Below are 22051 nucleotides of genomic sequence, written 5' to 3'. Positions count from 1 at the left end.
CAATTAAAGACACAGACTGGTTAATTGGATAGAGTCAAGACCCATTGGTGTACTGTATTCAGGAGACCCATCTCACGTGCAAAGACACACATAGGCTCAAAACAAAGGGATGGAGGAATCTTTACCAAGCAAATGGAAAGAAAAAAAAAAGCAGGGTTTGCAATCCTAGTCTCTGATAAAACAGACTTTAAACAAACAAAGGTCAAAAAGGACAAAGAAGGACATTACATAATGGTAAAGGGATCAATGTAACAAGAAGAGCTAACTATCCTAAATATATATGCACCCAATACAGCAGCACCAAGATTCATAAAGCAAGTTCTTAGAGACCTACAAAGATACTTAAGACTCCCACACAACAATAGTGGGAGACTTTAACACCTCACTGTTAATATTAGACAGATCAATGAGACAGATTTTTTTTTCGAGATGGAGTCTTGCTCTGTCACCCAGGTTGGAGTGCAGTGGTGCGATCTCAGCTCACTGCAACCTCTGCCTCCTGGGTTCAAGTGATTCTTCTGCTTCAGCCTCCTGAGTAGCTTGGATTACAGATGTGTACCACCACACCAGGCTAATTTTTGTATTTTCAGTAGAGACAAGGTTTCATCATGTTGGTCAGGCTGGCCTCGAACACCTGACCTCATGATCCGCCAGCCTCAGTCTTCCAAAGTGCTTGGTTTACAGGCATGAGCCACTGCACCCAGCCTAGAAAATTAACAAGAATATTCAGGACTTGAATTCAGCTCTGGACCAAGTGGACCTAATAGACATCTACAACACTCTCCATCCCAAAGCAACAGAATATACATTCTTGTCAGCACCACGTAGCACTTATTCTAAAATTAACCACATAATTGGAAGTAAAACACTCCCCAGCAAATGTAAAATAATGGAAATCATAAGAGACAGTCTGTCAGATCACAGTGCAATCAAATTAGAACTCAGGATTAAGAAACTCCATCAAAACCACCAAACTGCATGGAAACTGAACAGCCTCCTCCTGAATGACTACTGGATAAATAATGAAATTAAGGCAGAAATAAATGAGTTCTTTGAAACCAATGAGAACAAAGACACAATGTACCAGAATCTCTGTGACATAGCTAAAGCAGTGTTTAGAGGGAAATTTAGGGCACTAAATGCCCACATGAGAAAGTGGGAAAGATATAAAATCAGCAACCTAATATCACAAAAGAACTAGAGAAGCAAGAGCTAACACATTCAAAATCTGGCAGAAGACAAAATATAACTAAGATCAAAGCAAACTGAAAGTGCTAGAGACACGATAAACTATTCCAAATTTCAATGAATATTTGTTTTTTTTGAAAAGATTAACAAAATACGTAGACTGCTAGCCAGACTAATAAAAAAGAAAAGAGAAAAGAATCAAATAGACAAAATAAAAAATGATAAAAATAAAAACTGATCCCATATAAATAAAATCTTCTATCAGAGAATACTATAAACACCTCTACATAAATAAACTGGAAAATCTCGATGAAATGGATAAATTCCTGGACACATACAACCTCCCAAGACTAATCCAGGAAGAATTCCAATCCTCGAATAGACCAATTACAAGTTCTGCAACTGAGGCAGTAATTGATAGCCTACCAACCAAAAACGCCCAGGACCAGACAGAGTCACAGACGAATTCTACCAGAGGTACAAAGAGAAGCTGGTACCATTCTTTCTGAAACTATTCCAAACAATAGAAAAAGAGAGACTCCTCCTTAACTCAATTTATGAGGCCAGCATTATCCTGACACTAAAACCTGGAAGAGACACAACAAAAAAAGAAAATTTCAGGCCAATACCCCTGATGAACATAGAAGTGAATATCCTCAATAAAATATCGGCAAACCACATCTAGCAGCATATCAAAAACTTATCCCCCAAGATCAAGTCAGCTTCATCCGTGGGATGCAAGATTGGTTTAATATATGCAAATCAATAAACATAATCCATCATATACACAGAACCAATGACAAAAATCACATGATTATCTCGATAGATGCAGAAAAAACCTTCAATAAAATTCAACACCCTTCATTCTAAAAACACTCAATAAACTAGGTATTGATGCACATATCTCAAAATAATAAGAGGTTCAGGATGTTGAAGCTTCAGTGAGCCATGGTTGCACAACTGTAATTCAGCTTGGGTGACAGAGGGGATCCTGTCTCAAAAAAAGGAAGAGGCAGAAAAAACTTCAGGGTTTTGAGCCTGGCAAATTGGTGATCCATCTACCAAAGATAATAAAGTAACTTGAGTGTATTAGACCACATCTCCTCCTAGCATACAAACCATCTTTTAAATGTGTCCAAGGCTAAAAAATGATGACATAATCCAAATGATGTCTTTGAGCTCTGGAAACATATAGGACCCATAGGTGAAAATGATGAACCTATGAGAGAAATGAGTGTGCAAACCTAGAAGAAACAAGGCAGCTTGATTACAGCAGAAAAGGATGGAGAGGATAATTAGGACACCTGGAGTTGGACCACGAACTTGGTTTGTTACTGAGCAACTTTTTCTCTCTTTTTGTCCCAGTATTCTTATCTAAGAATGAGAATACTCATTTGGACAAATAATACTTGGTTGAGTAGATGCTCTGTGGCACATTGAGCTATGGAAAATGCTGTTGGGGGCTATTGAGGTAGAGATGCAGGGAGGAAAAACAGCCAGGTCTATTGGCTACTCCTCTGTTTTATCTAAATCAATCAGAAAACTACATGGTATTTGGGTGTCTGCCAGTTCAGATCCTTTGTGACTCTGCTTGCCTGGCGACAGCACTGGGGAACTCTGCTCACCTTTCTTTATAGTCTATTGAAGAATTTTTGGTGGTTCCTTGAGTGATATGGGTGTCACAAGGATGAGTAAAAATTAAAGGGAGAGAGTTGTAGCCTGTGGCATTGGGAGTTTTCTCTTAGTGACATTACAGAGTGCAAATGATGACTCCTCAGGCTTGGAGGTTGGGCTGGAGCAACTTCTGCTGTGCTGATTATTGAACATTGGTCCTTTCCAATTGGGCCAATCTCAAACATTGTTAATATTTTCCACTTGTTTAGTCTTGGCTTGCAGGCTTAAATGTTGCAGAACTATCAGGCTTTACTTAGCCTGTCAGGGCTGCCCTATCTATCCATGGGAATAGAGCAACACATATGGGCTACCACAAATAATGGTCTTTTGAGTTGACAGTCAATTCATTAGTGTGATTTTATCATGCCAGGCTGTCTTAAACTGTTACCAGTTCCTTTTCTCTAGTTGCTTGTGAGAAATAGGGGATAGGTAGGTCAAGAATCAGGAATAATAATTCCTTACCTCTGTATTCTACATTGTGTCTTACATACTGTTCTTTAATCCAGGCTCTCAGCTGAGTTTCACAAGAATCCTGTGGAGTTTATAGGACTTGGATTGTTACTCCCATGTGAGAGATAAAGATTCTATCTCTTTATCCTGTAACGTTTGGCTCAAGCTTCACCTCCTTTATGATAATTTCATCCACATACTCGATCCTATCACTGCTCACCAACCACAGTACTTAAACTCTATATTAGGTGTGTAGCCACTTATCATTATTTTTAGACTCTATTGTAGATATTTATGTACCCTAAAAAAGCCATCATCATCTCTAACACAGCTCCATAACTGGTTTCCTTGCTCCAAATCTTATTGCCCTCCCTACTACAGTCTATTTTGAAGACAGAAACTATATTGCTTCTTTTGAGAAACAAGTCAGATGATGTCACTTCCTGTGAGCTAAACCTTGTAATGGTTCCCAATCTCACTCAGAATAAAATCTGAAGTCTTAATAATGGCTTACAGGGCCCTTTCTTGTTCTTTAGCCTGACTGGTATCTGTCTGACTTCCTCTCTTATTACTCCCCTTGCTTGCTGTGCTCCAACCACATTAGCCTCTTTGTTGTTTCTGGAATACACCTAGTACATTCTTTCTCAAGGCTTCTGTATTTTCTGTTCCTTCTGCCTAAATTATCTTTCCCCAATATCTACAGGTCTGGCTGTCTCACTTCTCTTATGTCTCTAATCAATGTAACTTTATAAAAGGGGTCTTTCTTTATTACTGTACGTAAGATAGTTAGATATACCTTAGCACTCCCATTTCTTCTTGCTCTGTGATATGGTTTGGCTGTGTCTCCACCAAAATTTCATCGTGGATTGTAGTTCTGATAATCCCCATGTGTCATGGGATGTACCTAGTTAGAGGTAATTGAATCATGAGGGCAGTTATCCCCATGCTACTCTTCTCATGATAGTGAGTTCTCCAAGATCTGATGGTTTTATAAGGGGCTTTCCCCCCTTTTGCTGGGCACTTATCCTAGTTGCTGCCATGTGAAGAAGGACCTGTTTGCTTATCCTTTGACCACGATTGCAGGTTTCCTGAGGTCTCTCCAGCCATGCTGAACTATGAGTCAATTAAACATCTTTTCTGTATCAATTACCCAGTCTCAGATATGTCTTTACTAGTAGCATGAGGATGGAATAATACATTAAATTGGCACCAGGAATGGGGTGCTACTGTAAAGATACCTGAAAATGTGAAAGTGACTTTGGAACTGAGTAGCAGGCAGAGAATGGAATAATTTGGAGGGCTCATAAGAAGATAGAAAAATGTGGGAAAGTTTGGAACTTCCTAGAGACTTGGAGGGCTCAGAAGACAGGAAGATGTGGGAAAGTTTGGAACTTCCTAGAGACTTGAATGGCTTTGACCAAAATGCTGATAGTGATATGGACAATAAAATCCAGGCTGAGGTGGTCTCAGATGGAGATGAGGAATTTTTTGGGAACTGGAGTAAAGATCACTCTTGCTATGCAAACAGACTGGTGGCATTTTCCCCGCCTCAGAGATCTGTGAAACTTGGAACTTGAGAGAGATTATATAGGGTATCTGGCAGAAGAAATTTCTTTTTTTTTCTTTTTTTAAATTTATTTATTTATTCATTTTTTATTATTATACTTTAAGTTTTAGGGTACATGTGCATAATGTGCAGGTTAGTTACATATGTATACATGTGCCATGCTGGTGTGCTGCACCCATTAACTCGTCATTTAGCATTAGGTATATCTCCTAATGCTATCCCTCCCCCCTCCCCCCCACAACAGTCCCCAGAGTGTGATATTCCCCTTCCTGTGTCCATGTGTTCTCATTGTTCAATTCCCATCTATGAGTGAGAACATGCGGTGTTTTTTTTTTTGTCCTTGCGATAGTTTACTGAGAATGATGATTTCCAATTTCATTCATGTCCCTACAAAGGACATGAACTCATCATTTTTTATGGCTGCATAGTATTCCATGGTGTATATGTGCCACATTTTCTTTATCCAGTCTATCATTGTTGGACATTTGCGTTGGTTCCAAGTCTTTGCTATTGTGAATAGTGCTGCAATAAACATACGTGTGCATGTGTCTTTATAGCAGCATGATTTATAGTCCTTTGGGTATATATCCAGTAATGGGATGGCTGGGTCAAATGGTATTTCTAGTTGTAGATCCCTGAGGAATCACCACACTGACTTCCACAATGGTTGAACTAGTTTACAGTCCCACCAACAGTGTAAAAGTGTTCCTATTTCCCCACATCCTCTCCAGCACCTGTTGTTTAAATCACAAGAATTCTTATACACCAATAACAGACAAACAGAGAGCCAAATCATGAGTGAACTCCCATTCACAATTGCTTCAAAGAGAATAAAATACCTAGGAATCCAACTTACAAGGGACGTGAAGGACCTCTTCAAGGAGAACTACAAACCACTGCTCAATGAAATAAAAGAGGATACAAACAAATGGAAGAACATTCCATGCTCATGGGTAGGAAGAATCAATATCATGAAAATGGCCATACTGCCCAAGGTAATTTATAGATTGAATGCCATCCCCATCAAGCTACCAATGACTTCCTTCACAGAATTGGAAAAAACTACTTCAAAGTTCATATGGAACCAAAAAAGAGCCCGCATCACCAAGTCAATCCTAAGCCAAAAGAACAAAGCTGAAGGCATCACACTACCTGACTTCAAACTATAGTAGAAGGCTACAGTAACCAAAACAGCATGGTACTGGTACCAAAACAGAGATATAGATCAATGGAGCAGAACAGAGCCCCCAGAAATAACACCGCATATCTACAACTATCTGATATTTGACAAACCTGAGAAAAACAAGAAATGGGGAAAGGATTCCCTATTTAATAAATGGTGCTGGGAAAACTGGCTAGCCATATGTAGAAAGCTGAAACTGGATCCCTTCCTTACACCTTATACAAAAATTAATTCAAGATGGATTAAAGACTTAAACATTAGACCTAAAACCATAAAAACCCTAGAAGAAAACCTAGGCATTACCATTCACGACATAGGCATGGGCAAGGACTTCATGTCTAAAACACCAAAAGCAGTGGCCACAAAAGCCAAAATTGACAAATGGGATCTAATTATACTAAAGAGCTTCTGCACAACAAAAGAAACTACCATCAGAGTGAACAAGCAAGCTACAAAATGGAAGAAAATTTTCACAACCTACTCATCTGACAAAGGGCTAATATCCAGAATCTACAATGAACTCCAACAAATTTACAAGAAAAAAACAAACAACTCCATCAAAAAGTGGGCAAAGGATATGAACAGACATTTCTCAAAAGAAGACATTTATGCAGCCAAAACACACATGAAAAAATGCTCATCATCACTGGCCATCAGAGAAATGCAAATCAAAACCACAATGAGATACCATCTCACACCAGTTAGAATGGCAGTCATTAAAATGTCTGACAGAAGAAATTTCTAAGTGGCAAAGCATTCAAGAGGAAGAAGAGAATAAAAGTTTGGAAAATTTGCAGCCTGGTGATACAATAGAAAAGAAAAACCCATTTTCTGTGAAGAAATTCAAGCCAGTTGCAGAAATTTGCATAAGTAATGAGGAGCCAAATGTTAATCACCAAGACAATGGGGAAAATGTCTCCAGGGCATGTCAGAGACCTTCATGTCAGCTCCTCCCATCACAGGCCCTGTGGCCTAGGGGGAAAAAAATGGTTTAATGGGCCAGGCCCAGGGCACCCCTGCTCTATACAGCCTTAGGACATGATGCTTTGCATCTCAGCTGCTTCAGCTCCAGCTGTGGCTAGAAGGGGCCAGCGTACAGCTCAGGCTGTTGCTTCAGAGCATGCAAGCCACAAGCCTTGGTGGCTTACATGTGGTGTTGGGCCTGTGAATGCACAGAAGTCAAGAATTGAGGTTTGGGAACCTCTGCCCCAGTTTCAGAGGATGTATGGAAGTGCCTGGATCTCCAAGCAGAAGTTTGCTACAGGGTGAAGTCCTTAAGGAGGACCTCTGCTAGGGCAATGCAGAAGGGAAATGTGGGATTGGAGACCCCACACAGAGTCTCCACTGGGGCACTGCCTAGTAGAGCTATGAGAAGAGGGCCACCATCCTCCAGACTCCAGAATGGTAAATCCATTGACAACTTGCATTGTGCATCTAGAAAGTCCAAAGACACTCAATGCCAACCTGTGAAGGCAGCCAGGAGGGGGGATTTACTCTGCAAAGCCACAGGGGTGGTATGGCCAAAGGCTGTGGGAGCCCACCTCTTGCATCAGCATGACCTGGATATGAGACATGGAGTCAAGGGAAATCATTTGGGAACTTCAAGATTTGACTTCCCTGCTGGATTTTGGACTTGCATGAGGCCTTTATCTCCTTTGTTTTGGCCAATTTTATTGCATTTAGAATGGGTGTATTTGCCTAATGTCTGTACTCCCACTCTATCTAGGAAGTCACTAACTTGCTTTTGATTTTACATGTTTGATTTTAACTTGCTTTTGATCTCATAAGCCCTAGGCTCATAGGCAGAAGAGATTTGCCTTGTCTCAGGTGGGACTTTGGAGTTTGGCTTTTGAATTAATGCTGGAATGAGTTAAGGCCTTGGGGGACTGTTGGGAAGGCATGATTGTGTTTTGAAATATGAGGACATGAGATTTGGGAGGGGCTGGGGTGGAATGATATAGTTTGGCTGTGTCCACACCCAAATGTCATCATGAATTGTAGTTCCCATAATTCCCACGTGTCATGGGAGGGACCCAGTGGGAGGTAATTGAATCATGTGGCCATTATCCCCATGCTGCTGTTCTCATGATAGTGAGTGAGTTCTCATGAGATCTGATGGTTATATAAGGGGCTTTTCCCCCTTTAGCTTGGCTCTTCTCCTTGCTGCCACCATGTGAAGGACATGTTTGCTTCCCCTTCCAATACAATTGTAAGTTTCCTGAGGCCTCCATAGCCATGCTGAACTGTGAGTCAATTAAACCTCTTTCCTTTATAAATTACCCAGTCTCCAGCATGTCTTTATTAGCAATGTGAGAACGGACTAATTCACTCTGCTTTTTTTGTTTTCCATTGCATTCACTGACATATTATGATTTTGCTTGTTTATTTGATTATAGTCTACCCTTCCTTACTAGAACATAAGCACTTGAGAATAAGGACTTTGTTTTGTTCAAGGCTACATTTTGAGTCTCCAGAACAGTGTTTGGCATATAGCAGACATTCAGAAATTCTGCTGGAAAAATAAACAACTCCATAAAATACTTGAGGACAAGCACTGTTCAACGCCCCCTATTCATGTTCCTCATGCTAAACACACATGCCTTAATCAAACAATGGAACTTAAAACAGAAAGAGCCCTTAGAGAACTTGGAGTCTACCTTCCTCAGTTAATAGATAGTAAAGCTGGATGGAAGTGTCTTGCCCAGGGTCATACAGAAAGTTGTTGGCAGAGTCAGAATAAGAATCCAAATCATGTAACTCTAGCTCCACAACTTTTTCTATGCCATGCTAGACTCACAAATTAGTCTTTTTTTTTTAAATTTTTTTTATTTTTTTATTAGTATTATTATTATACTTTAGGTTTTATGGTACATGTGCCCAATGTGCAGGTAAGTTACATATGTATACATGTGCCATGCTGGTGCGCTGCACCCACTAACTCGTGATCTAGCATTAGGTATATCTCCCAATGCTATCCCTCCCCCCCCCCACCCCACAACAGTCCCCGAAGTGTGATGTTCCCCTTCCTGTGTCCATGTGTTCTCATTGTGCAATTCCCACCTATGAGTGAGAATATGCGGTGTTTGGTTTTTTGTTCTTGCGATAGCTTACTGAGAATGATGATTTCCAATTTCATCCATGTCCCTACAAACGACATGAACTCATCATTTTTTATGGCTGCATAGTATTCCATGGTGTATATGTGCCACATTTTCTTAATCCAGTCTATCATTGTTGGACATTTGGGTTGGTTCCAAGTCTTTGCTATTGTGAATAATGCCGCAATAAACATACTTGTGCATGTGTCTTTATAGCAGCATGATTTATAGTCCTTTGGGTATATACCCAGTAATGGGATGGCTGGATCGAATGGAATTTCTAGTTCTAGATCCCTGAGGAATCGCCACACTGACTTCCACAAGGGTTGAACTAGTTTACAGTCCCACCAACAGTGTAAAAGTGTTCCTATTTCTCCACATCCTCTCCAGCACCTGTTGTTTCCTGACTTTTTAATGATTGCCATTCTAACTGGTGTGAGATGGTATCCCACTGTGGTTTTGATTTGCATTTCTCTGATAGCCAGTGATGGTGAGCATTTTTTCATGTGTTTTTTGGCTGCATAAATGTCTTCTTTTGAGAAGTGTCTGTTCATGTCCTTTGCCCACTTTTTGATGGGGTTGTTTGTTTTTTTCTTGTAAATTTGTTGGAGTTCATTGTAGATTCTGGATATTAGCCCTTTGTCAGATGAGTAGGTTGCGAAAATTTTCTTCCATTTTGTAGCTTGCCTGTTCACTCTGATGGTAGTTTCTTTTGCTGTGCAGAAGCTCTTTAGTTTAATTAGATCCCATTTGTCAATTTTGGCTTTTGTTGCCATTGCTTTTGGTGTTTTAGACATGAAGTCCTTGCCCATGCCCATGTCCTGAATGGTAATGCCTAGGTTTTCTTCTAGGGTTTTTATGGTTTTAGGTCTAACATTTAAGTCATCCTTCCCAAGGTAATTTACAGATTCAATGCCATCCTCATCAAGCTACCAATGACTTTCTTCACAGAATTGGAAAAAACTACTTTAAAGTTCATATGGAACCAAAAAAGAGCCCGCATTGCCAAGTCAATCCTAAGCCAAAAGAACAAAGCTGGAGGCATCACACTACCTGACTTCAAACTATACTACAAGGCTACAGTAACCAAAACAGCATGGTACTGGTACCAAAACAGAGATATAGGTCAATGGAACAGAACAGAGCCGTCAGAAATAATGCCACATATCTACAACTATCTGATCTTTGACAAACCTGACAAAAACAAGAAATGGGGAAAGGATTCCCTATTTAATAAATGGTGCTGGGAAAACTGGCTAGCCATATGCAGAAAGCTGAAACTGGATCCCTTCCTTACACCTTATACAAAAATCAATTCAAGATGGATTAAAGACAAATTAGTCTCATTTCCCAACTACAGGGCACAGGTAAGGCATTGTTAATCTGGAGAAGTAAGTGCTGGGAAAATTAATGTGGAGGTGGGAGATTTTTGCTTTTCCACAAACAAGAGTTTCTCTGAACATTTTCTCTGGTTTTGGAGTGCAGTAACAACTATACTAAGTATCACACAAACACTTGACCTCTTAAATCATAAAAACATCATCCCTCAGTAAATCAATTAACAAGTCTTTTTAAGTGCCTAACATGTGCCTAAACCTGTGCTACTTCCCTAGGAATCTCTGAAGATGTTCAGCCCTGTTTCTTGGTCTGTAGGAGCAATCAAACAATGGAGGTAAGGCTCACCAGCCTGAAACAAGCATATACCAAATTGTGAGATACAGACAATAAACACTGTTGAGAAGAGTGGGAAACCATAAGAGGCTGACGAAGTACCAGAAGACATTATGTAGGAAAGGAGACATCTTTCACCTATTTCACAGGGTATTCCTGTCAGTGCTTTTTGTCTTCTTTCATTCAGAAGTGTTCATTTGCATCCACGGACCTGACCCTATCTCCATGGTTCTCTAGGGAAGGGTGATGTATTTGATGCAGTTACCAGGTCTCTTCCTTTCCCTTCCCCACACCCCAAAATGAGATCTAATCTCAGTTCAATACATGTTTACTGAGGATCCCGTGTATACTAGGAACTGAGCAAGGGGCTTGGAATTTAAAGAAAACAAGATGAATAAGGTATGGTCATTTATTTCCAGTAGGTCAGAGTCTAATAGGACAGATATACACAGAGGTTTACAACATAATTTAGTATTTTTAGGAAAATTAGTTTATTTATATTCATCTTTATTTAAAAATGGATTTGAAGTGGCAAATATGGCAAGTTCTGCTTATGAGAAAAAATTGTTATCAGAACTCAGATGAGAGATGGAATGATGCAGAGAGTCAATGAAAACTTCTCAGCCTAGGTGATATTGAAATTGAACTTAGATGATAATTAGAAATTTTCTAGAAACTCAGGAGTTGAGGGTGTGGGCAGGGGGAGGCATTCTAGATAAATGAAACAGTACACAAAGGTGGGAATTGTCTACCTGCCTGAGAAATTGCTAGTTGTTCTGTGTCTGAAGCAGGAATAAAAAATGCCTGCATGATCACCACTATCAGTTCCTCCCATGCCCATCAGAAATTGCTAATCAGGCATAATGTTTCTTCCCAATAAGCCTGGATATGACTTAGAATCCTTCAAAACAGAGAACTGCAAATGGCTATTTGTAGTCAATTTGAATTGATCCATAAGATGAAACATATTTACCATCCTTGGCTGATCTGCAATGCCTTTAAAGTTACAGATTTTCAGGAAATAGAATCTGGTTGAGAATCTATGTCTTTAACAAACTATCCCTACCCCCCGACCACGATTCTGATGTAGTGAGTTCATGGGCCTGTATTTTGTAGCTACTATGGTATATCATGTTGCTGAATTTAGATTTTTCTCCTACCACCAGAAATGTTAAATCAGGGTAGGCTAAGTATTTTAGAAAGCTGTACTTGGCAATAACGTGGAGTATAGACTGGAGGAATGAAAGACTGGTGGCAGAGAAACTGCTTAGTATGTAACTATAATGTTTCAGGCAAGAGATGACAGGTGCCTAGGAGGAGAAGATAAATTGGAGAGACATTAACTGAGAGAGATGATAGAAAATAGTAATTGCCAGAAGCCAAGTGCTTTGAGAAGAACATGAAAGAAGGAGAAACAATTTGTAGGTGAAAGAAGGAATTTGGCATATAACGAAAAATTTATAAAGGTAGAATTTGAGCCAGAACTTGAAAGATAGTTAGCACTTGACATTAGGAAAAGTGTAGAAGGCCATCTAAGACCTCTGTACCAGCAAGAGGAACGATCTAAAGGTAGAAAAAATCATAAAGCATGTATGAAGAGCAATGAGTAGTTCAATTTGGCAGGCTTGGTTTGGCATTCAAAGGTGACATTTTCATATCATCATCTCTGTTCCTAGAGACTTCTTTCACTATCCAGCTTGAAGGTGCTCAGGAAACATAAATTGGTGTTAATATTAACTAAAGTGTGTCTCTTATCTGCAAGAACACTGTTCTAGAGTTGATTCTAAGAGGCTTTTGGTTTCTGTGCAGTTCTGGGTTGTTCCTACTGCCATTTGCCCACCTTGAACACTGCTGAAGGAGGCGGACTAAGGAAGGATAAAAGTTGTTTATTATTCAATGGAGGAAGAAGAATAGGTTTATTGCCACAAAAAAAAAACTCCACAGGGAACATCCAGTATGTGAAATGGCAATCTCTGCAAAGCTCTGAAGGAATCCCCACTTATCCCTAGGCAAAAATAATTATGAAAAAAACCCTCCTTCAATTAAGTTATGTTATAAATACACTTTTTCACAAGACATTACATTCGCAAAGTATATTTATAATTGTCTTTATTGTGAGGGTGAAGAAACTAAGGTTCAGAGAGGTTACAGGCTTTGAGAAAGGACAATTGGCAAGTAATTCAATAAGATAGGCTCAAATCAACGTATTCTACCACCATCTCCAAATCCCACATGTTTCTATTGCAGGAGGAGGTATCAAGTATCGATTGGCATCAAATCTACCTCACTACTTTAAGGGAGACTTGACAATAATTAATTTCAAGAAACACTTTCTGAGCATTTATTCTGCTTTCGGTATATGGTAGGCCCACAGAATGCACAGACTGAGAAAACAAAATTCTTGTCCTCAAGGGCTCACAGTCTAGTGGGAAACACAGACACATATAGAAATAATCACAAGCCAATATGAGAAATGCTAATAGAAGAATGTGCTAAGTACTGTGAGAGTTCAGAAGAAGAGGAAATTAGTGTACAGAAAGAAACTTGCTTTGAAGAAGGCCAAAGCCCTCAGTTAACACAATTAAATTCCTGTGATAGAATTGTAGGCTTGCAGATGGGACACAAAGGAGAGAATGGAATGGGTATGTTTTTGGGGCCTTCATTAAAATACCCTTGTACTACTCTGATTGGTTGCCAGCTTTGTGGTGGCCATGATTGTACTGCTACTCTCTGTCTGGGCTGGGTTCAGTGGGGCCCATGGTTTGTCTCAGCAACCTCTGCATTGATTTCTGCCAGGTCTGGTACAGGGTGTTGGATGCTGGAACAGCAGACCGGGTATTGCCATTTGTAGTTGTTCTGCACATGCCTAGGGCTAAAGTGGGACAAGTCTCTGGGCTGTCAGAATTTATAGTAAGAATGGGACCTATCTAGCATCATTCTGCCTGCCAGAGGAAAGAGAACTGAACTAACATTGATTGAATGCTTAATGTTTCATTTTAGTTTAGAGCAACACACACTTATGGATGGTCTCCTGTGTGTTAGGCATTTTATAAGGCACCACAGTTCTACCTTATAGTGGGAGAAACATTAGGTAAAGAAGTATCTGTAAATAAATAACCCACAGTGATATACTATACAGTAAAGTTATATATAATGAGCTATGTGTACCCAAATAATGGAGCAATAAATTGTGTTTTGGGGTTTAGAACATGCTTCAGTGGGGAATCAGCATTGGAACTGGGCTCTTATGGCTGAGTATACCAAGCATGGTGCTAGGTGCTTTAGGAAAGTAACTTATTCAGGTTGCTTTGGTTGCAAATTACAGAAAACTCAAACTGATCAGAACAAAACAGAGGAATATTGGCTCATGTAACAGAAAAGTCCAGTGGTTGGACAGGTTTCAAGTATGGTTCAGTCATGACTCCGGCACCTTTCCTCTGTGATTCTCTTGATTCTGCCCTGCTTTGTATGTTGTCCTTGTTCTCAGGCTGAATTCCCTCAGGGTAATAAGAGAGAAACCAGTGACAATTGGGGCTGATACTTTCTCTTTTATATTCAGTGAGATAGAAGGCACTGCTTATCACACCAGAAAATAAAAGTGTACCTTAGTGATACAGAAAAACTAAAATTTAGAGTAAAATTATACTAACCATGGGGGATCTCCCAGGAATTAGTTCAAAAGCAGTTGAATGGCTGAAATAGCTTGATGGGAATCCCAATTTCAGCTTCTGTTTCATATTTATTTAATTCTTAGTTTTAAATGGCATCCCTTTTATATACCTTTTGTAGTATATGCACTGATTAAGAGACAAATAAATTTTGGATTTCTAGACTAGTAATGCTATTTCCGTAACACAAACATCACTTGTCCTATCAAGGCATTCTTTACAGCCTGCATATGCAATGAGCATGGTGTGCAAAGCTAATTATGGGAAAGCAATATTATGAATGTTTTAAGAGTACAGTTCTTGGAGTCTGCCATATCTGTGTTTTCATCTCTGCTTTGCCATCATTTAGTTGTGTACATTGGACAAATTACTTTATCTTTTGGAGCTTTAGTTTCTTTATCTACAAAATGCAAACAATATTAAGACCTACCTCATAATGTTGGAGAATTACAGGAGTAATCCATGTAATCCATATAGCAAATATTCCCAAAGTTTCTTGGTTCACCGTGCCCTTAGTGTTTTCATATTTTTTTCACAGCATCCCTAAGCCAAAAGAAATATAGAAATATACAACAGCTCTGTTTATTGAGTAAATAGGTGCAAAAAGCTTAATAATAGTATTTCACAGGCATCCAACAGATGTTAATATGTTTCCCTCAAAAATTTAAAATATCTTGCAGTACTTGTGTAAATTGCTTATGGCACACTGGGGTGCCTTGGTGACAAGTTTGGGAATAGAACATTGCCAGGCATGTAGGTGGGGTTAATTATGGGGTATTTATTACTGTTATTGTGAAATGTCTATGATTATTATTAGAGGGGACCTGTGTACTGAAGAGATAGCTTATAGTTTGAATCAGATGTTGACTATCTCTGATGAAGGATATCTTTCTGTTTGATAGCAATCCTTTCTAGTCCCACGTATCTTCTAAGTCAGTCACAACTCATCCCAGTCTGGGAGAGGGGAATGTTTTCTATGGATACAGACAAGACAGTTTCATTCCCAAGGCAGTACCATTTTCTAGCTTTGCCACCATCAAAATTTTCCCACCTTCCTAATCGCACTCATTAGCCTAAAGTTGCTCTTTCAGAAGAAACTTCTGTATGTTCAATAAAAAATTCTTTCCTTTGTCTCTGCCTGGTCTTTCCCACTGTCCTTTTCTTTACCCATCCTTCTCTTCCTCTCTCCATGTTCCTCTCAGTCAGTTTCTGAAACCTGGCCCCGACCCCTCATGATGAAGGAAGGCTGGCTACTTAATTCAAGAATAATTCGTTGGACTCTGTTTTGAGTCTTACCTTGGCCTGTGAACCAGCAAGAACAGTGGATACTGATAGTTCATTCCTGCATACCTCCTTCCTTTCTCCTAAAGGAGCAGAGAGAAGCAATTTCAACAGTGACTCCAGAAGGTGGCCTGTTGTCTTTGGCACCCTTGAGAGGCTGAGAGGAGTGGAGGTGAGGGATGTGCTGAATCTCTAACTTTTAGCAATTGAGGCCAAAAGATCTTTGACTTTTTCCTAGAGGCTAGAGTTGACTTTAGTTCTCTTTGGTTGTTTAGATTCACCGAAGGGAAATCTGATGTCTGAGGAATGAGAAGGAATAAAATAGCAAACCTGTCCATGCACTGTTGACTCTGGGCCTCCTTGGTGCTGCCCGGCAAAGGTCGGGAGCAGCTGGCTGGCTTTCAGCTCTGGGCGGCGGCATTTGCTTTGGCCATTGTGGGGAAAGAGCACTTTGTGGAAAGCCAGCCTTCCCAGCCAAGGGCCTATTTTCATCCTGAGTCTGTTGAGTCCAGCCTGAAGGCTGGGTCCAGCATCAACAGAGGCCATGGAAAATGGGACTGGATACCTGGCAATCAGAACTGTGGGCTTTGTCTTTCTCACCAGGACATTCATCCCTGAGCCTATGGAAGCAGGAATGATGGGGAGCCAGGGACTTTGTGGCATTAGGGCCAGAAAGAGCTATATGCTCTTTGTGTAGTCATTGTAGCCCAGGCCTGGCTGGGATACATCACTAGACCTCACCTCTTCACAGCTTACTTAGTCAAGAAAGGTGAGTGTGTAACGAGAGCAGACACAGATCCCAAAGTGCCTGAGGTTCCCTAAGTGTGGCCTCCCCACACTGAGAGACCACTAAATCATTGGATCAATATCCTTCCCAACTAGCCAGATCCCATGGGAACACAGAAAAGTCTCAGTTATAATCCTTTTCCTCTGGGGTCTCAAGGTTTTTCTGGGGAAACAGGCCATTTTCACAAAGAGATACTTTCAGTATTAGTAAGGGTGTAAGTTAGGACCATGTGAGTGGTACAAAGAAGTCCTGAAGGAGTTCAGAGGAGGGCAAGAGCCCTGGGGGAGGTATGGTTGAATTGGGTCCTGAAAATGAGTAGGAATCAGAGAAAGATGTGACAAGATGTTCTTATCACATCTCTTATGCCTTCTAAAGCAGAAATCCTTTGAAATTGACCCAACATACATCTTTCATTTACTGTAGGAGCCTGACCTCCAACCAGATTGTGTTCAGAGTAGTGTAGCTGTATTGAGATGGTTTTGAACCTGAGTGACCAGAATGGCCTGAACTTCTCAAACCAGTGCAACTTGTGTAGAGCCAAGATAGAACTAGAATGATATCTAGAAGTATGAATCATCCTCATCAGGTCCTGCTTTTACCCTGTCAATCGACCCTATCACACCTGAAACTCAATAGTGGCTCTTCTCTTGCTTTCAGGATGGCCAAGAAAATGTATTTTGTGCTCAAGGCCTTTAACAGTCTGACTCAAACCTTCACTTCCAGCTGTTCTTTATTCTTAGAGGCTCCCCTCTCTCCACACAAGCTAAATCTCTTCCTTATCCCTTGGAGTCCATGGGAAATGACTTGAAGTTATTCAAGGTCTTGGAGGACCTTGGCACACGTCTCCTTCCTCCCTTTGAGGATTTGGGATTCTCTGTGAGGTCTCTTAACTCTCTTTCATATATCTACTATCCCCATTACATTCTTACTTAAGCAGAGTCCTGTTGAAAACCGCTATTTTGTTGCTTTAGATCTGTGGTCAGCAAACTTACTCTGGAAAGGGCCACATAGTAAAATACTTTGGGCTTTGAGAGCCATAATGTCTACTACCACTCAACTACTACTACTCAAGTCTGCTGTGGTAGCAAGAAAGCAGCCATAGATAATATGTAAATGAATGAGCATGGCTGTGTTCCCACAAAACCTTATTCATGGACTGAAATTTCAATTTCATAAAATTTTTTATGTCACAAAATGTTATTCTTTTTTTATTTTTTTCAACTATTTAAAAATGTAAAAAACATTCTTAGCTCATGCTCTGTACAAAAATAGGCAGTGAGTTGGGTATGGCCTGTAAGCCCTAGTTTGCCAACCCCTGCTCTAGAAGACAGGATTCAGACTTCTGGGTGAAATCCATAGGGAAGAAATTTGGGGCTCACAATTTTTAAAAATGACTAGAGTTATAGGAAAATGGAATAGGTTGTCCAGGAACTACTACTTTTTCCAACTACTACTTTTTCACGTAAAGTATTCAAGCACCACTGGTTAGGGATGTCATAAGAGGACTCAGAAGTCTTATGTAGAACTGGGCTTGATGTTTTCTAAGTCTATACGACTGTACTTTTGTCAAAGTGTTGCTTCTTCCACATAGACATCATTCGCCAATTACTTTACTGTCTCCCTTTTATTTTCGAAGGTCTGTGAATTTCTCTTCCACTCCTCCCCACCTAGCATTTGATGTTATCATCTCACTTTGTTTCCCACCTTTTTCATTTATGTACATCTTATTTCACTTCCAGAAACCCAGGGGTTAATGTCAAAAGGGCAACGTTCATCCAGCAGCTGCCGCATTGTTGCCTAGCAACCATTAGGGGCAGCAGAGAATTACTGCACAAGCCTTTGTGGGAACATGGTCTGACCCAACCATCAGAGGGCAGAGTAAAGAACAAATGATAATAATAATAATACATATAAACACGCTTTATTAAATATAAAAGTAGGATTTGATTCTGTCTTACAGAACACCATATTCTTGTTTACTTTTCCTATAAAGAATTTATGTTTGCTTTAAGAAATTTCAGCTTCTCTTTGCTCCCCTCTCTTTCACAGTGGTTTGGTCCTGCTACTTAGAACAGTATCCCTTAGTCATCAATCTTCCACAGGGGTCTGACTCTGTTTTACAGACTACTAGACCCTTTACAATCTTACTCTTCCTCTTCTTTTCCTTCCCTCTCCCAGAGTGGTTTGATGGCTCCTTATAGAAAAGCATCCCCATTCAGCTCCATATGCATCTCAGTGGTTTGATCCTGTCTGGCGAGCATCAGCATCTTTCCTCCTCCTGTCTCACACCAGTGATTTGATCCTGCGTTATTGAGCATCAGTTTATTTTAGCCCCTCCCCCGGGGTCCACAGTAGTTTGATCCTACCTCTCGGACTATTAGGTCCTTTCTTATCCCCCCTCCAGCACCACCACCACAAATGGTATGATCCTTAGCATCAGGTCCTTTTTGTCCCTCCTCACTGGTCTTTTAAGCAGATTGAGGCAGCTTCATCTCATTCCTGGTTCATCCTGATTCCCTCAGTGGCTTGCTCCTGCATTAGTAATGTAAAACTGGCCCAAAGTGTTTAAAATGGTCAGAAGTTGATCTTGATCAGTTCAAATATTTTTTGACAAAGAAAATCAGTTCTGGTCAGTTCAAATCTATTTTGACCAGTTTAAACCAGTTCTGCAGAACTTGAGCCTGAGGTCGGTAGGAAGATGGCTGAAGACTATGCTGATTCAAGCCAAAGCAAGGAATCAGGTACTTAACAGAAGTTGATACTCAGCTGAGAACCAGGATAGAAAACAGATCAAATAAGAAGACAGGAAAATACAGGGGCCAGGGTTGGTTGAGGGGAGATTCAAGAGGCTAGTTGCTAGTTGCACCCAAAGTTGGGCTTTTTTTGTGTGTGTGTGTGTGAGATATGGGAGGCTATTTTGAGGAGGTAATGCAGAGTTTTGGGCTCTGCCTTGGTTTGTCTGGGAAGCAGTATGTGACCTCACAGCATCCAGTAGTTTCATCTGGCTGGAGCTAAGACTAGGTTGTATGTGGCCCCAGTGATTCCTGGCTCTGCATGCCAGCTCCTGAAGGCATTCTTTGTGTCTGGTCTCACCTCAGGCCAAAGTTAATGGAATACCAAACCGTGAATGACAACTTTTCCATCTTTTTAACTGTAGACGGTCATAATGCTGTGTGGCTGTTTAGGGATGCTATTTAGGGTAGAAGGAGGGATTGGTAAATCTTGAAGAAAATAGCTAATTATAATAGGTAAGGCATGAAGTGAATGAGTCAGCTAATTAGAATTGAGTTGAGGAGTATACCTTGTGATGTTTTAGAGAGCTGTGTAAGAGAAAATGGTAGGCTTAGAACAGTATCTAATCTCTCATCTGCAAGACTGGCTATCTAGTTCCTTGTTATTTGTGGGCTGAGGTAGAAATTGGCCTGGGTTATCTGGATTTCTCCCATGTGGTTGCCTTTCTGTCCTTTGTTGGGACTGCAATGTGAAGGGTAGGGGCTGACAAACATGGAGAATGAAGAATGAATTTTCATAGATTGCAGCATTTCTAATTTGTGCACAATCTCTGCAGTGAGACACTGGGCCAGATGCTTTGATAATGACTGACATAATGCTGCAAGATTGAAGGTGGGGTTGGAGCTCTGTTTGGTGCAGTATATGTCAACATCTTTTCTGCAGATGGATGAGGCTCTATGGCTGTATACCTGAAAGGTTAAAAAGAAAGGTTCTTTAGAATGGCGTAGAAACTTGGCTGCCTGGAAAGGAAACTTACTCTTTTGTGAGATAACTTGGCTTAGGAACTTGTGAGTTGAAAGATGTCTTTTAGGAAAATGGCTTCAGTTAGCCACTGCCTGTTTCTTGACAGGGAGGATGCCAGGCATTTTAATCAAGGCAGTTGAATGGCACTGCAAAATGCTGAGGTAGAAAACAGAGCAGAAGATTTGGAGTCAGAGTAGAGAGGCTTTGACTCCTAGTTCTACTCTTTGATACGTGGACTTTGAGCAAATTAACCTCACAGAGACTTGCTTTCCTTACCTGTAAAATAAAGTTAATATTATCTGTCCTAAAAGATAAGAAGCCTAGCGTTTCATGCCTTGTGGTGCAAAGTAGCTGTTATTTAACTTTTTTTTATCAAACTAGATTGTGTGACAGAGATAATTATTGTATACGTGTGGAGGAATAATACATAATTAAATTTGATGAAGATAATTAATTTTTAATTTTTCAGCAGTGTTTCCCTCAAATGAAGCTACTTAACTGTTCTGATGAACAAAGGAGAAAGTGCTCATTAAAGTTTTTATTATTATTTTTTAATTTTATTATTCTTATAACTCCGTATGGTCTCACTCGTAGGTGGGAATGGAACAATGAGAACACATTGACACAGGAAGGAGAACATCACACACTGGAGATCATTGAAGTATTTTATAGACCACAAAGCACAATATAGATGTGGGAAATTTTTATTTTTATAATAATATGTCGATTACTATTAACATGTCACTTAGAAAAGCCATAGCATACAATGTTTTCCAATGTTACAGACTTATAGATTTCTCTGGTTCCAGATTCAGTTCTTGTCCTACTTCAGCATTCACTTTTGGCCACCAGAAGTCCTGAGATATGACATGCAAACCACAGTGACCCAAGGTGGGGGTTGGGAGATAGGGATATCATGAGTGTGAACAGAGAGCTATGGGTATGAACAGGGTGGAGTATCACAATCTGTCCTGCAGCCATAGACATCTTGGAATTATCTTATGCAAGGCAAATCTGGATTACCTTACCTGGATTCTGTCACCATTACTGAAAACAGCAGGATCAGGTAATGTTGCAACAGGAAGGGAAATGATGTGGGCCTTCAAGAATGTGGAGGTCTTGATTCTGCCATTCATAGTTGGGGCGGTAGGGGGTGAATGGGAGTCAGACAATACAGTAGAGCCTCAGCTTGAAAAAATTAAATTTTAATATATTTGTGGCTATAACAGCCCCTCAGGGGCTGTGTCCTGTACTCAGATTTGTGGGCTGGGAAACGTGGCCTTTTTGGATATGGTCATTTAATGAATAGATGCAGGTAGGTAATGATTATAGTTTACTTACGTTGATGCAGGTAGGTAATGATTATAGTTTACTTACATTGCAGAAAGGAACATGACAAAAATGTTTATTTTTATGACACCCTGGTGAACAAGATGGACGAAACATAAGCTAGAACATTATTCCTTTAGTTGAAGTCTGAAAGGTCTTTTTTAAGTAATACTTATATTGAGCACTTATTACATACCAGGCATTGTGCTAAGTACTTTATATGTATTAGTCATTTAGCCCTCATAACAGCCCTAGGAGCTGTATATTATTAGCTCCAACATACAGATGAAGAAACCATTTACAAAAGTTGCTAATTATTTATCCTATGTTTCCTTGGGGTAGGAATTCTTAAAAAGGGCAAGAGATGAGGGCACATTCTCTGAGAGATTTATCGGAGTC

The 22051-nt window shown here is 40.1% G+C and overlaps 1 long non-coding RNA gene across 2 annotated transcripts in view; it reads left to right on the top strand.

Annotated features, from left to right (window-relative positions):
- The first annotated feature begins 19010 nt into the window (after positions 1–19010).
- Positions 19011–22051, top strand: part of LOC129024676 (uncharacterized) — a 348709-nt gene continuing 345668 nt past the window's right edge. For both annotated transcript variants that reach the window (XR_008497120.1, XR_008497121.1), the window contains exon 1: positions 19011–19308. This is a non-coding gene — a long non-coding RNA (uncharacterized LOC129024676). The remainder of the gene's footprint in view (positions 19309–22051) is intronic.

Source organism: Pongo pygmaeus, chromosome X, assembly GCF_028885625.2.
Source record: "Pongo pygmaeus isolate AG05252 chromosome X, NHGRI_mPonPyg2-v2.0_pri, whole genome shotgun sequence".
Taxonomy (NCBI): domain Eukaryota; kingdom Metazoa; phylum Chordata; class Mammalia; order Primates; family Hominidae; genus Pongo; species Pongo pygmaeus.
Note: the sequence above shows the minus strand (reverse complement) of the source record. Positions and strands in the feature narration are given on the sequence as shown.